This window comes from Pelobates fuscus, chromosome 8 (assembly GCF_036172605.1).
Source record: "Pelobates fuscus isolate aPelFus1 chromosome 8, aPelFus1.pri, whole genome shotgun sequence".
NCBI lineage: Eukaryota > Metazoa > Chordata > Amphibia > Anura > Pelobatidae > Pelobates > Pelobates fuscus.
Window position 1 is genome coordinate 175,572,167 of NC_086324.1, and position 14,253 is coordinate 175,586,419.

A 14,253-nucleotide genomic window follows, 5' to 3' on the forward strand; every position below is an offset into this window, starting at 1 on the left:
ACCATAGAGAATCATAGAGTTTCTTTGAGTTACATAAAAAAGACTGGTCACTGAGACGTGTGTCGATCTATAAATAATGAAATATTTGATTCACATTGAGGACTTTCTAAATGTATAGACCTGGCTTTAGTGCACGTATTTAGCCTGGATACAAAGAAAACATTCGTTTTGAATATCTATTCGATGTTATTCACTAAACCATGAATTGACCGGAATATACTCTATGATCCAATATTTGGATTCAAATAGCCGAGCTGGAAGCTGCAGCCGTAATTGGAGCTATTTGGCAGCAAATGTGAGATTTCTGAGTGAATTCCTGGCGTTTTGTTTTGAAGAAAACACCCTGTTATTAATTACCTGAACTAAAGATGCTTTTCACAAGAACTTTCTAAAAGAAGATTGGAATGACAGCTTGAAACTATAAAAATAGCATTTAAAAAAAAAAAAATTTTCAATTAATAAAATACAGCACTTCTACTATTTATATTCATTATTAAACAGCAACTTTAAGAAAGGCTTTGTTTATCTTAAACTAAACAAAAAATAAAGCCCTATATAATTGGCTGTTATAGAGGGAGTTTGTTAAGATAAAATAAATAAATAAATAAATAAAAAATAAATAAATGTTTACTGTCGAGATGCACATGATACACTATTTGTACTTTACATTAAATAACACATTCCTGTACAAACCTAATACTGACAATTATAAAGCACAACGTTTAAATACACATTAAATAAAAAGTACAAGATTTATAAACTCAATGCAACTTAAATAAAGTTAAAACATATAAAATCTTCAGATTCCACAACACCATATTTCCATCTCTGAAAGTCAGAGCATAATTCACAGCTTCATAAATAAAATTAAATACGTTTCTCGGTATAAAAATAAATAGAATATAAAACAATTGCACTTTGATGAGTAACGGAAAAGGCAGTGAGGCATGCTGGGCGCCGGGTCCAGAAAGTGCCAAGTGTAACCCTCTCACATTATGGCAGGAGTCAATCAGCAATCTGCCAGGATTGTCCAACGGAGTGGGAAAACTCCACGTCTTCTTCAGAGTTCAGGCTCCAGAGGATAATGACAAATACAGTGACAATACAGGCAGGGATTAGATGGTTTTATGGGTATATAGTGTATTATATGGAGTAATAGGAGAGTTATAGGGAGGGTTATATGGAATAATAGGAGGAGTTATAGGGAGGGTTATATGGAATAATAGGAGGAGTTATAGGGAGGGTATATAGAGTAATAGGAGGAGTTATAGGGAGGGTTATATGGAGTAATAGGAGGAGTTATAGGGAGGGTTATGGAGTAATAGGAGGAGTTATAGGGAGGGTTATATGGAGTAATAGGAGGAGTTATAGGGAGGTTATATGGAGTAATAGGAGGAGTTATAGGGAGGGTTATATGGAATAATAGGAGGAGTTATAGGGAGGGTTATATGGAGTAATAGGAGGAGTTATAGGGAGGGTTATATGGAGTAATAGGAGGGGTTATAGGGAGGGTTATATGGAATAATAGGAGGAGTTATAGGGAGGTTATATGGAGTAATAGGAGGGGTTATATGGAATAATAGGAGGAGTTATAGGGAGGTTATATGGAGTAATAGGAGGAGTTATAGGGAGGGTTATATGGAATAATAGGAGGAGTTATAGGGAGGGTTATATGGAGTAATAGGAGGAGTTATAGGGAGGTTATATGGAGTAATAGGAGGGGTTATAGGGAGTGTTACATGGAGTTATAGGGAGGGTTACATGGAGTAATAGGAGGAGTTATAGGGAGGGTTACATGGAGTAATAGGAGGGGTTATAGGGAGGGTTATATGGAGTAATAGGAGGAGTTATAGGGAGGTTAATAAGGAGTAATAAGATGAGTTATAGAAGGCTATATGCCGTAATGTATAAGAAAGAGATATAGTTGGTAAGGAAAACTAGACACTTGTGCTGCTTTGGGGCCATGCTAAATGTCTAACAAATATATTTAAATATTATTTGTGGGCACCTTTCCGCTCCTGATCCTCTCTCATCCTTCCTGAGCTCCACTAATAAAATCTATAAATACTGTAAATCAGACTGTTTTTTCTGTTATCTCTCAGTAAGCTCAAGACAGATTGGGTTTTGGTTTTTGTCTGTCTGTCTTTGTGCTTTATTTCTGTGTTTCCATCCCATCCTGGTTACTTCTCAGTAGACTTTGTGCAGCAATAATCTTGGTTAGTGTCTTTGGGGTGACATGTGTCTTTGGAGACAATAAGTGTTTGTCAATAGACACATTTCGCCTACAAACTGTCAAGACGCAATATGGTATAGTCCCTCACCGCACGGTGCAGGGCCTTTTCCATGCTCCTCAGCATTTGGTACATGAGAACACGGTGATGCCATTCACTACGACTGGCTGTAGGTTTCCAAGTGGGCACAGTTTTTATGGAATGCACCCCTAAAGAGGACATCTGCAAATTAAAGAGATAGCAAGTTAGGAAGAACTGAGAAGAACAAAACTCACAGAATCTTTAAATATTAGTCATTATGGCCCAAGTCCACAGTAAGTTTGTTGAGTCAAGTTGTTGCTAGTTGGAGTCACTGACCTGCAGCTGAATGTGTTGAACAAGATCTCGAAGGTCCAGATGCACAGTGCGAATCTGGTCAGACATGGTGAATAATTCATTTTCATCTGTCTGGAAAGAGCCCTCCAGAGTTTCTTTTTTGTCTAACTCCTCCAGGAACACTGGAAAAACCTGCAAGACTTCATTCAGCAGGTGGAGACGGTCACCCTTCTGAAGATGGAGAAAGAGGTGAGAGATAAATGCTATGCACAATGGTCAAAGAAGAGTGGAGTAAAGAAAGATTATGGGAATGAAGACAAAATACTTTATTTTATTCTGATTTTGGTAATGAGTCATTCTTACCTGTAGCCTGATCCAGTCATTCCTGCTAATTCCTAGTGAGGAGAGATTATTGGTGTCTCCGGTAAAATCTAGATTGGTTCCCGGTAACGTCAATTTCTTCTGAAACAAGTGAAGAGAAATCATATTTTTAACACTTTGGGAATGGTTGGACAAGTTAAATCCAAGTGTTCAGGTGAGTAATGTTGCATTCTAAGTATCTCATCTTTGAGGCAACTAAAGAAACCATTCACTATTATCCCGGCCCAAGTGGAGTTCTTCTATGTTACGGAACTGCAACTGGGGTTAAAATACTATTATGTATCACTACGGGTACAAGTACAAAGTTTAGTTTAAACCTTTGAGAGTCTGAGAGGTAAGGCCGGGATACTGCCTTTGATTAACGGCAAATAACATACATTAAATAAAATTAAAACGGAGGTCTCGCGGAACAGAGATTGACTCTGGATTAATAGAACAAACAGTTACTGGATGAAGGAAAAAGGATCTTCAAGCACTTACATAGCAGCGTGTGAGGGCCCTGCTCTCAATCAGAAGCTTCCTGGACAGTTTCAAACTATTAGTGAACTCTTTTCGAAGGTTGACAACCTCCTTTGTGTTTCCTCCCAAGCCAACTGGAACCCCATCCACATGTTGAATTTCTCCACACACAAGCATTAGGAGGCACAGGGCACCTGGAGAAATGGTAGAATACATTATTAGCACAATGACAATATGGAACAGCAGCAAAATGTCAATATTAAAACTGTATAACCTGAGAATTTAAATTCTGTACCATCAACTGAACGAAAAAAAGGACCTTAGCGTGAGCATTAAACCCAGAGCAGTGAGCTAGAACAGAAATTCTGACACAGATCCACGATAAATAGCAGGGGTGCCAAATTTAAGGATTAGCCAATCGTGTGCTAAAAGATATTGATAAACCCAGTGTTTGTCCTGGAGAATGGGTCTGAGAACCATCAGTAAAGCAAATTATACAGAAAACAAAACGACAATTGATTTATCAAGGTAGGTGGTCATGTGGTTATGGGTGATACATCTGGTCACCTAGCAATTCTAGTGCTACCTATTGCTACATAGCCTCATTATGCAGATTTCTTTAAGACCCAGGTTCCTTCCTCTACATACATTAATTGAATACATACATCGGTTATATATACATATATATATATACATACATTAATTAAGTAATAGAAAAGTAAACAATTTGAGGATGCAGCAGTGGTCATCGAATGTTATGTAACCACTGTGATGCTGCCGCTATGTAACACATTCATTATTGCTATGAATTCTGCTGAACATTTCGTATTGAAAAAATAATTAGGATGTATGAGGCAAGCACACTAGCTCTCTTTCAGCACTAGACGGCAGTGTTGTTGTAAGTAGAGACATCAGAGGGTTTGAAGCCCAGGCAGGTAATTCCAGCAAGGTTTGTGGGCATCATTGTAGCCCAAAACACATTTGATACATCATCTGCTCAGCAAACTTAATGCAACGTTCCCAGTCCTGCCCAACCTGTCCTAATAATAAAAGGTTTGCATGGAAAGCCATTAAGAGAATGTAGAATTAATTGACTTGTGGTTAAAATAATGAAATAAAATGTATGGGACTCCATTGAGGGCACCTGAATGTGGTAGAAGTCATACCACCTCCATGAAAAAAACATCCAAGTAGACCCCCATAAAGTGCTTTTATCAGATGCACAAGTGGTTGAAATTCTCTCTGAACATTTCACTGAAATGGACTACACAGAAACCCTCTAATGAAGGATCCATGCATGGAAATATGTCCTGAACACCCAACTAAAAGGACCCGTGTAATGACCCCATAAATAGGAATAGAAATGATGTGGTGACAGGTGGCCTTGCCATTACTCGGTTGCCTTTTGCCCAGTGTCATGGCCTCTGTGATAGATCAGTAAACGATATATTCCATAGGGGTAGCTTGTGTCCTGTATTACCACATAGGGGGTTCATTTATATTTAATCTCCTTCTACTCCTTCTCTCTCATGCATAATTAGATATATACTTTCCATTATCCCTGCATTGTATACACTATAAACTTTCTCTATCTCTCAATATCGTTCTACATTCCACAGTCGAATTCCTTCTTTCTCTCCTCCCCTGTCTCTTCTCATGTAGGGTCCTAATTATTAAGTAGCCTGATGTGTCTCTGATTGAACTTAAACTGATGTTGAATTATGCTTCTTCCATGCTCCAACTAGGACCAAAGATGTTCTGCTACTACTAAGTAGACATAGTGAACTTGGATAGATTGCTCTCATTAGAAATAACGTTCTCATGCACGTTAATTCTCTCTCTCTCTCTCCTTTTGTCTGAGTTGACCTCTTCCAGTTCTCACACTCTCCCTATCTCACTGTCTGTCTATGACACAGCGATAGCAGCTTTTTCCTATACAAAGTTTTCTTACACAACAATCATTAGGAAAGTTTATTCTTAGCAACATTTGAATTTCCTTCCTCGTGACCAAAACATTCAAACAGTTTACAGCATTACGATCAAAGGAGGATCTAATACCAAAACATATAGTATTAAAACACAAATTACTCATAACTTGTAATTTTTCACTGAATTACCCAAAGTCATTTTCATTATGTCACTCTATGAATAGTACCAAGCTTACAGCCCAATTCTTATAGAGAATCCAACATTGAAGGCTATATGTTCTCCAAGTGCGTAATAAGGTGAATGGACAATTGGATTGAAGGGTGGATAAGTGGATGGACATGTGCATGAATGGATGGATGGATGGATATATATGTATAGATAGATAGATAGATAGATAGATAGATAGATAGATAGATAGATAATGGATAGATAGATAGACAGATAGATAGATAGATAGATAGATAGATTGAGTGATAGATAGATATATATAGAGAGAGAGTGATAGATAGATAGATAGATAGATAGATAGACAGACAGACAGATAGATATAGAGATGGATGGATGTACTTATGGGTGGATGGATGGATAGATTGATGAGTGGTTGGATGAATGGATGGATGGGTAGATAGATGGATGGATGGATGGATGGATGGATGCATAGATGGATGGATGAATGGATGGATGCATAGATGGATGGATGAATGGATGGATGCATAGATGGATGGATGAATGGATGGATGCATATATGGATGGATGGATGCATAGATGGATGGATGCATAGATGGATGGATGGATGGGTAGATGACTGTGTAGATGGATGGGTAGATAGATGGATGGATGATTGGATGGATAGGTGAATGGACCGATGAGTGGACAAACAGATGGACAGATGCAAGATAGACAAATAAATGGACAGGCAAATGGATAGGTGTCTATCTATTGAAGGAAAATATGAAAATGGCATTATAAACATGAATTTAGTAATGTAATATGATATATGAGTCAAATATGCCATGCACTCTAATCTAGCAATCTGCCAGTAAAAGGAAGGTCACATTCCTAAAATGTGTCTTATTTGGCTTCTTAAACACCTAACGCAATTTCAAATGACCCCTCATGCCATTCAGGTGGGAAGTGGGTTAATTAGAAAGGAGCAAGCCTTGGTGTAACAACCCAGACAATGAGTTAATGTTCACTTATATAGAGATACACTGACAAGATTAAATTCTCAAACAGGATAGCCATTGAAATGGACAATGGTAGTCAGTGCTAGAGCAATGAATGGACCCAGCTTGATGAAACCCTCTAAATAACCGACCAGGTAATCCTATGAGAAATACCCCCATTCTTTATATTCACCAAATCCCCAGAGGCCAATATCTGACCACATACCAAGACCATCGGAGGACCCCAGGAGCCAGCGCCACTTCTGTTTGTATCTATGACTTGCATAGCCATTGTTTGTGATATAGCAACACAGAAGCTTTACCTAAATTCAGTGTCTTCATCGTGCCTGGGATTAATGGATGGTCCTGTTCCTTTCTTGCCTTGAGTCTTTCTGTCCTGGCTGCCCTGTGTCTGGGATTTTATACCGTTGAAAAGTTTCATTTTCAGTATTTAAATGGCTAAGTATCAGTGGTGGGTGGTGGTGGGGGGGATTCCCTCACACTTTACTCCCTGGGCTTTCCTTCAGTTCCTTATTTCCAAGTCATTTAGCACCCATTCAGCTTAAAATGTTATTTCACAGAAACCAAAATACCCATTAGGGGGCGCTGCAAACACTGTGCGATATAACCATTTCTAGGTCAAAACGAGGATAACTCTCATATTTTGATTAAATAAATCTCAGTGTAGGTGGACTATATGGGATCTTTTCAATTATCAGTTGACAACCGATTTGCAAACTTTAGCCCTAAACAGCAAAATTAAAAAATAAATATTCTCTATACTTTCTAGATTACTTTGATCAGAATTTGGCCACAAATCAATGTTTTGTGAATAAACCCGTAGCTGGCTCTGGGAACTTGTGGTCTAGCATTCATCTAATTCTGTGTAGACACCATGAAACAAAATGAAACCTGTGCAAAAGACCAAACTCCATGAATTAAATATGACTCTATGCACTTTGTGTTCTAATAGATAGAGCTAGACAGAGCTTCATAGCAATACAGTAACCAACATTGCTATCCCTCTATACAGTATCGATCTATCTATCTATCTATCTATACAGTATCTATCTATATATCTATCACTCAATCAATCTATCTATCTATCCATCCTTTATCTATCTATCTATCTATCTATCTATCTATCTATCTATCTATCTATCTATACAGTATCTATCTATCTATCTATCTATACAGTATCTATCTATCTATCTATCTATCTATCTATCTATCTATACAGTATCTATCTATCTATCTATACAGTATCTATCTATCTATCTATACAGTATCTATCTATCTATCTATCTATACAGTATCTATCTATCTATCTATCTATCTATCTATACAGTATCTATCTATCTATCTATACAGTATCTATCTATCTATCTATACAGTATCTATCTATCTATCTATCTATACAGTATCTATCTATCTATCTATACAGTATCTATCTATCTATCTATACAGTATCTATCTATCTATCTATCTATACAGTATCTATCTATCTATCTATCTATCTATCTATCTATACAGTATCTATCTATCTATACAGTATCTATCTATCTATCTATCTATCTATCTATACAGTATCTATCTATCTATCTATCTATCTATCTATCTATCTATCTATCTATCTATCTATCTATCTATACAGTATCTATCTATCTATCTATACAGTATCTATCTATCTATCTATCTATCTATCTATCTATCTATCTATACAGTATCTATCTATCTATCTATCTATCTATCTATCTATACAGTATCTATCTATCTATCTATCTATACAGTATCTATCTATATATCTATCACTCAATCAATCTATCTATCTATCTATCTATCTATCTATCCATTATCTATCTATCCATTATCTCTCTATCTATCTATCTATCTATCTATCTATCTATCTATCTATCTATCCATTATCTATCTATCTATCTATCTATATATATATATCTATACAGTATCTATCTATCTATCTATCTATACAGTATCTATCTATCTATACAGTATCAATCTATCTATCTATACAGTATCTATCTATCTATCTATACAGTATCTATCTATCTATCTATCTATCTATCTATCTATACAGTATCTATCTATCTATCTATCTATCTATCTATCTATCTATCTATATATCCCTCTACACAGTATCTATCTATCCATCTATCTATCCTTTCCTCAATTTATCGATCCATCTATCTATCTATACAGTATCTATCTATCTATCTATCTATCTATCTATCTATACAGTATCTATCTATCTATCTATCTATCTATCTATCTATCTATCTATCCATTATCTATCTATCTATCTATCTATCTATCCATTCATCAATTCATCCATCCATCTATCTATTTATCTGTCAATCTGCCTGTCTCTCTGTTCGTCCATCTACCTTCAGACATACTGTTCTCCCACCACCACGACTCAATGTAAAGAACAATGGTTGTCACATTCTGGTTTAGATACAGAATTCCAGGATTTGTCGAGATGCATACTATTTAAATAATAACATAGAAACATAGAATGTTACGGCAGATAAGAACCATTCGGCCCATCTAGTCTGCCCAGTTTTCTAAATACTTTCATTAGTCCCTGGCCTTATCTTATAGTTAGGACAGCCTTATGCCTATCCCACGCATGCTTAAACTCCTTTACTGTGTTAAAGGACCACTATAGTCACCCAGACCACTTCAGCTCAATGAAGTGGTCTGGGTGCCAGGTCCCTCAGGTTTTAATCCTTCAGATGTAAACATAGCAGTTTAAGAGAAACGTTTACATTGCAGGGTTAATCCAGCCTAGAGGTGAAAATCGCATTCAGCGTGCAGAACGTCCATAGGAAAGCATTGAGAAATGTTTTCCTATGGGCGTTTTTAATGCGTGCGGCTCTGGCCGTGCATGTGCATTCGGCTCCACTCAGGAGCTGACGTCGGCAGGGGGAGGAGAGGTCACCAGGGCAGAGGGAGCCCGGCGCTGAATTAAGGTAAGTGGCTGAATATCTTATTAATTTATTTTATACTTTGATATTCTTGAAATAGGCAAACAGTGATTGGAATGTAGCCACAACGAATGTTTTAATTAATGAAACAAAATAGCAATGTATTTTTTTTTTCAAATTCCCAAATTAATATTTTTTGATGTACACATAGCCATTTGGATGTCAGGGAAAGGGGGGTGGGCAGTTTGTATCGGGGTGTACCCGGGCACACCTGACACCTCGCACCTATGATTGCACCTCTGGTGTCTGGTGTCCCTTTAATCAATGATAGATTATTATAATTGATGGAGGAATGCTGCTGTTTGACAGATACTGTTTCACTTACTGCATTTGTTTCCTGCTGGAGATGATAGAACGTAGCACTGTATTAACCACAAAATGAAACCCAACGTTCTGTCTCTCCGGGACTCTCAATGTGATGAGAAATTTGTCATGTCGTTCCTTAGATAGAGCTATGTATTTATGAATTAGTTTTGCCATGTGGAAAGCACAGTTTATTTTAATCTAGGCACATTTACTGCAGATTGTTAATGTTTTATTTTATTTATTTTAATATATATATATATATTTTTTGAAAGTTTGAAGGGGAACTGTCACTTTTCTGGAATTTACATCAGCGTATAATAAGTGAAAATCACCAATAACTTAACCATTTTTTTCCACACGATGCTCTGTTTTCTTTTTCATTTATATTAAAGATTTAGTAATTAACATCAAAATCTAGTTCAGACCTGGCACAGCCATGGCATACATTCCTGCCAGTGTTTCTCACCAAGATATCTCCATCTCCCCTTGTGCTCCTCCATCTCCTGCATGTCTATCTCTCCCATATATTCTCTCTGACATTCCTCGGTTTATTTCTGTCCCCCACAAGTTTTCCACCTTCCCCTGTAAATGTCCATTCCCCCAGAGATTAAGGTATCTCCATTTCCACCTCAGTGTCAATCCGTTCACCATAGTCTCACCATAGTGTCTCCTTATCTAAGCCTCTAGTGTCTACCCATTTCACATAAAGTGTCTCCATCTCCTCCACACTGTCTCTTGTTCTAGTGTCAATTTTTGTCGAGGATCACTCGGTCATCTATAAAATGCTAGGGCAGATTCAATCTGTATGTGCGCATATGACTAATGAGGCTGATCCTTGCATGAAAGGTCCAATGACAGGTAGGAGAGCAGGCGAAAAGGACATCTCTGACATGATTATTGGCACAAAAGAGTCTCTGACATTCAGACTATTGCCCTGTCCAGCTTAACGGTGACTGCATCAAGATGGTATAAAAATGCTAGATAGATTTGCTTGGGCAAGTGCCTCAGTGTCTGGGTTCTTGTCCTGCCACTGTATGTTGAAGAATTTTCTGAAACCGGTTGTGTAAAAGTGGTTTAGCTTCTTGGCAAGGCGCCGACAAACGCTCCAGGTTTCACTAGAGTAGTGTGGGGAAAACTCTGTATACTTTCAGCTTTGTCTGGCATGTAATGCCTCTTCTATTCCAGATGATGACATGTAATCTGCCAAAAGTTCCACTGTCTCTAGCGATCCTGATATCCACCTCATCGTCTATGGTGGCCTTATAGGACAAGGTGCTGCAAGGTAAGGAAATCTGTTAAAATCTCATTCCTCTTTGTACTGAAAGTAGACCAAAGTCTGAGCTTGTATTGGAAAATGTTTCTACGGTGCATTGCATGTCAACTTCTAAGCCAGTTTTGAGGGCACAGTCATCAGCAAACAGGAAATCTCCGATGATGTCCGTCATGGCCTTGGTGTTTGCATGTAGCCTCCTTAAAGGACCACTCTAGGCACCCAGACCACTTCAGCTTAATGAGGTGGTCTGGGTGCCAGGTCCTTCTTGGGTTAACCCATTTTTTCATAAACATAGCAGTTTCAGAGAAACTGCTATGTTTATGAATGGGTTAAGCCTTCCCCCTATGTCCTCTAGTGGCTGTCTCACTGACAGCCGCTAGAGGCGCTTGCGTGATTCTCACTGTGAAAATCACAGTGAGAGCACGCAAGCGTCCATAGGAAAGCATTATGAATGCTTTCCTATGTGACCGGCTGAATGCGCGCGCAGCTCTTGACGCGCGTGCGCATTCAGCCGACGGGGAGGATCGGAGGAGGAGAGCAGGAGGAGATCTCTCCGCCCAGCGCTGGAAAAAGGTAAGATTTAACCCCTTTCCCCTTTCCAGAGCCGGGCGGGAGGGGGTCCCTGAGGGTGGGGGCACCCTCAGGGCACTCTAGTGCCAGGAAAACGAGTATGCTTTCCTGGCACTAGAGTGGTCCTTTAAGTTAAACAGTTGACAGTCACTGCAGTATCTGTGCCAATTCTCTGTCTCTGAAGTATCGGTCAGCATAGCAGAAAACATGATCTTGGAAAGTGTATGTGCCAGAACCCTGCATCACAATGTTTGAAACAGAAAAAGGATCAGATAACTTGCCATTATCCTGGACCTGTGACTGCATGCCATCATGGAAGTGTTGGACCATGCAGATAAACTTCCTTGGCAACCATACTTGGCCATGATTATCCACAGGCCTTCTCTATAAATTGTATTCAAACCCTTGGCCATGTCAAAATTGGTGGAGAACAGATAAGAGTTACGCTCCTGATACTTCTCTTGCAGTAGCCTGGCAGCAAACACAATTTTAATGGTCCCATGGTCATTACAGAATCCACAGTGACTTTCTGGCAGAAGTCCCTGGTTAGGTCTTTCAACAGGATCCTGGCAAATGTTGCCTGCGACAGAGAGCAAAGATATGCCCCTAAAGTTATCACAGGCCTGCTGGTTCCCTTTCCTTTTTGTACAGGTTGTACTGTTGTGTTAAAATGACCAAGAATGATAAGCTTATCTGCCTTGAAAACATCGGCGATGAGTGAAGTTCCTTATAGAACCTAAATTATATCTTTATCTGGGTTGGTCATGGTTGGAGCATAGGCACTGATAATGGTAAGGTGCTTCTTTCCAGACAGAAGGGGTAATTTCAGGATCATGATGTTACAGACAGACACACACAGACTCACTGATCTGACACACACTCATTCATTGACAGACACACACTGATAGTCACACACAGACTCAATGACAAACAGACTCTCGCTGATTTGACAGACACTCACACACACTCATACACACACATACACTCACACGTACACACACACACACACACACACACAGACACATATACACTAACAGTCACACTCATACACACACAGACACACACACATATGTCATATTCTGGCTCCCAGCATCAGCACACGGCGGGCGAGGAAGCAGAGCAGGGAGATGCCAGCTCCCTTGCCGCCTCTGATTCTAACACTGCCGCACGCCGGGGGGAGGATGGGGTCCATAAGGTGGCCAGAAGGCCAGCTCGCCAGCTTTTGGACCTCCCAATGACAGGGGGAAACACCAGGGACGAATGAGTGGGGTTTGGGGGCGGCATTCTTTGCCGCCCCCTGGTTAGTGCTGCCCAAGGCAAATGCCTAGTTTGCCTTGGGCTAAATACAGCACTGGCTACAATATAGATATTATAAACGGCAAGTTCCTTTTCAATTATGGCAGTTCTACTCTGAAGTCTGTAAATGTTGTCTTTGTCTAGTAATATGCTCACATTCCATGCACCTAATATAAGGGAATGATCCTCGATTTCTTGTTTGAGCATCGACCACTATGGTAGGAAACACTCCAGCTGAGATAAGCTGGCTAGGCAGAGATAGAACAGGCAATGTTTTGGACACCCTCTCTAGCCCCTTCCTAAAAAGGTCTGCTCAGCCGCTCAGAAGCCTAATGAACTTCACTGCTACTCCTGTCAGTGAGAAACGGCCCTTGGCCTGAGCCGCCTGTGCAGGTAATGAGGAGATACAAAAATGGAAGGAAGGCTTGAGTGATACAGCAAGTCCAGACGTTTTTCCTTAAATAATACTAGAGATTAAGAAGAAAGTGGAAAAGGTGGAAAAGGAAACTGTCGAGATTAAAAAAGGAAACATTTAAGAGATACCAATGATTATAAGACAGGAAATGTAAGAAAACAAAATAAAATACAGAGGAGGTTAGTATAGTCAAGATACCAAAATTATGGGAATCATGGGATTTGAACACACAAAGACAATTAATCCTAGGGTTTTGGAGGCAGAATAACATCAATCTGAATATGAAACAAAATTACAAAGAAAAATTGCAGTTTGAAATTACCTAGAAGTTATAGTGAAGTGGTGAAGAATCCTTCGAAACACAGCAAAGAATGGACTCCTGCCTCACGCAATAACATACGGAGCAAAACCTAAAGAATATCGGAATATTCTGTGACAAATAGATTCCAAGTTTTAGAGGACCAAGAACAGTACTCTTTTTTTTCCAGAAGAGCCCAACCTAAAATCATTTGAGATGGCACCAGAAACCACAATCTTGGGAATCTCCGGGAAAACGCCACTAGAAGCAGGCCAACTAGAAGGGAAGAAATTAGATACGGATGGTGTTTTTAATCTAACAGAGTTACCACTAGAAAACAAGCACATTCAAGTTTTAAAAAAAGGTCTTACATTTTCTCCAACTGTTGATTTTAATGAATTTGACTTTTATGTAGATATGAATCAGCTTTTAAGCCAGTTATGTTTGAATTGTTTTTATAATAAAACGGAAACAGTTCAAGTCAATGATGATATACATACACATCTGAACAAAAATTTCCATTTTTTTTTAACTTACCTGAAGTACATATGGATACAATAAATTGTATTTCTTCAAGGTTATCGGAATACATAGACATTCTGTTACAAC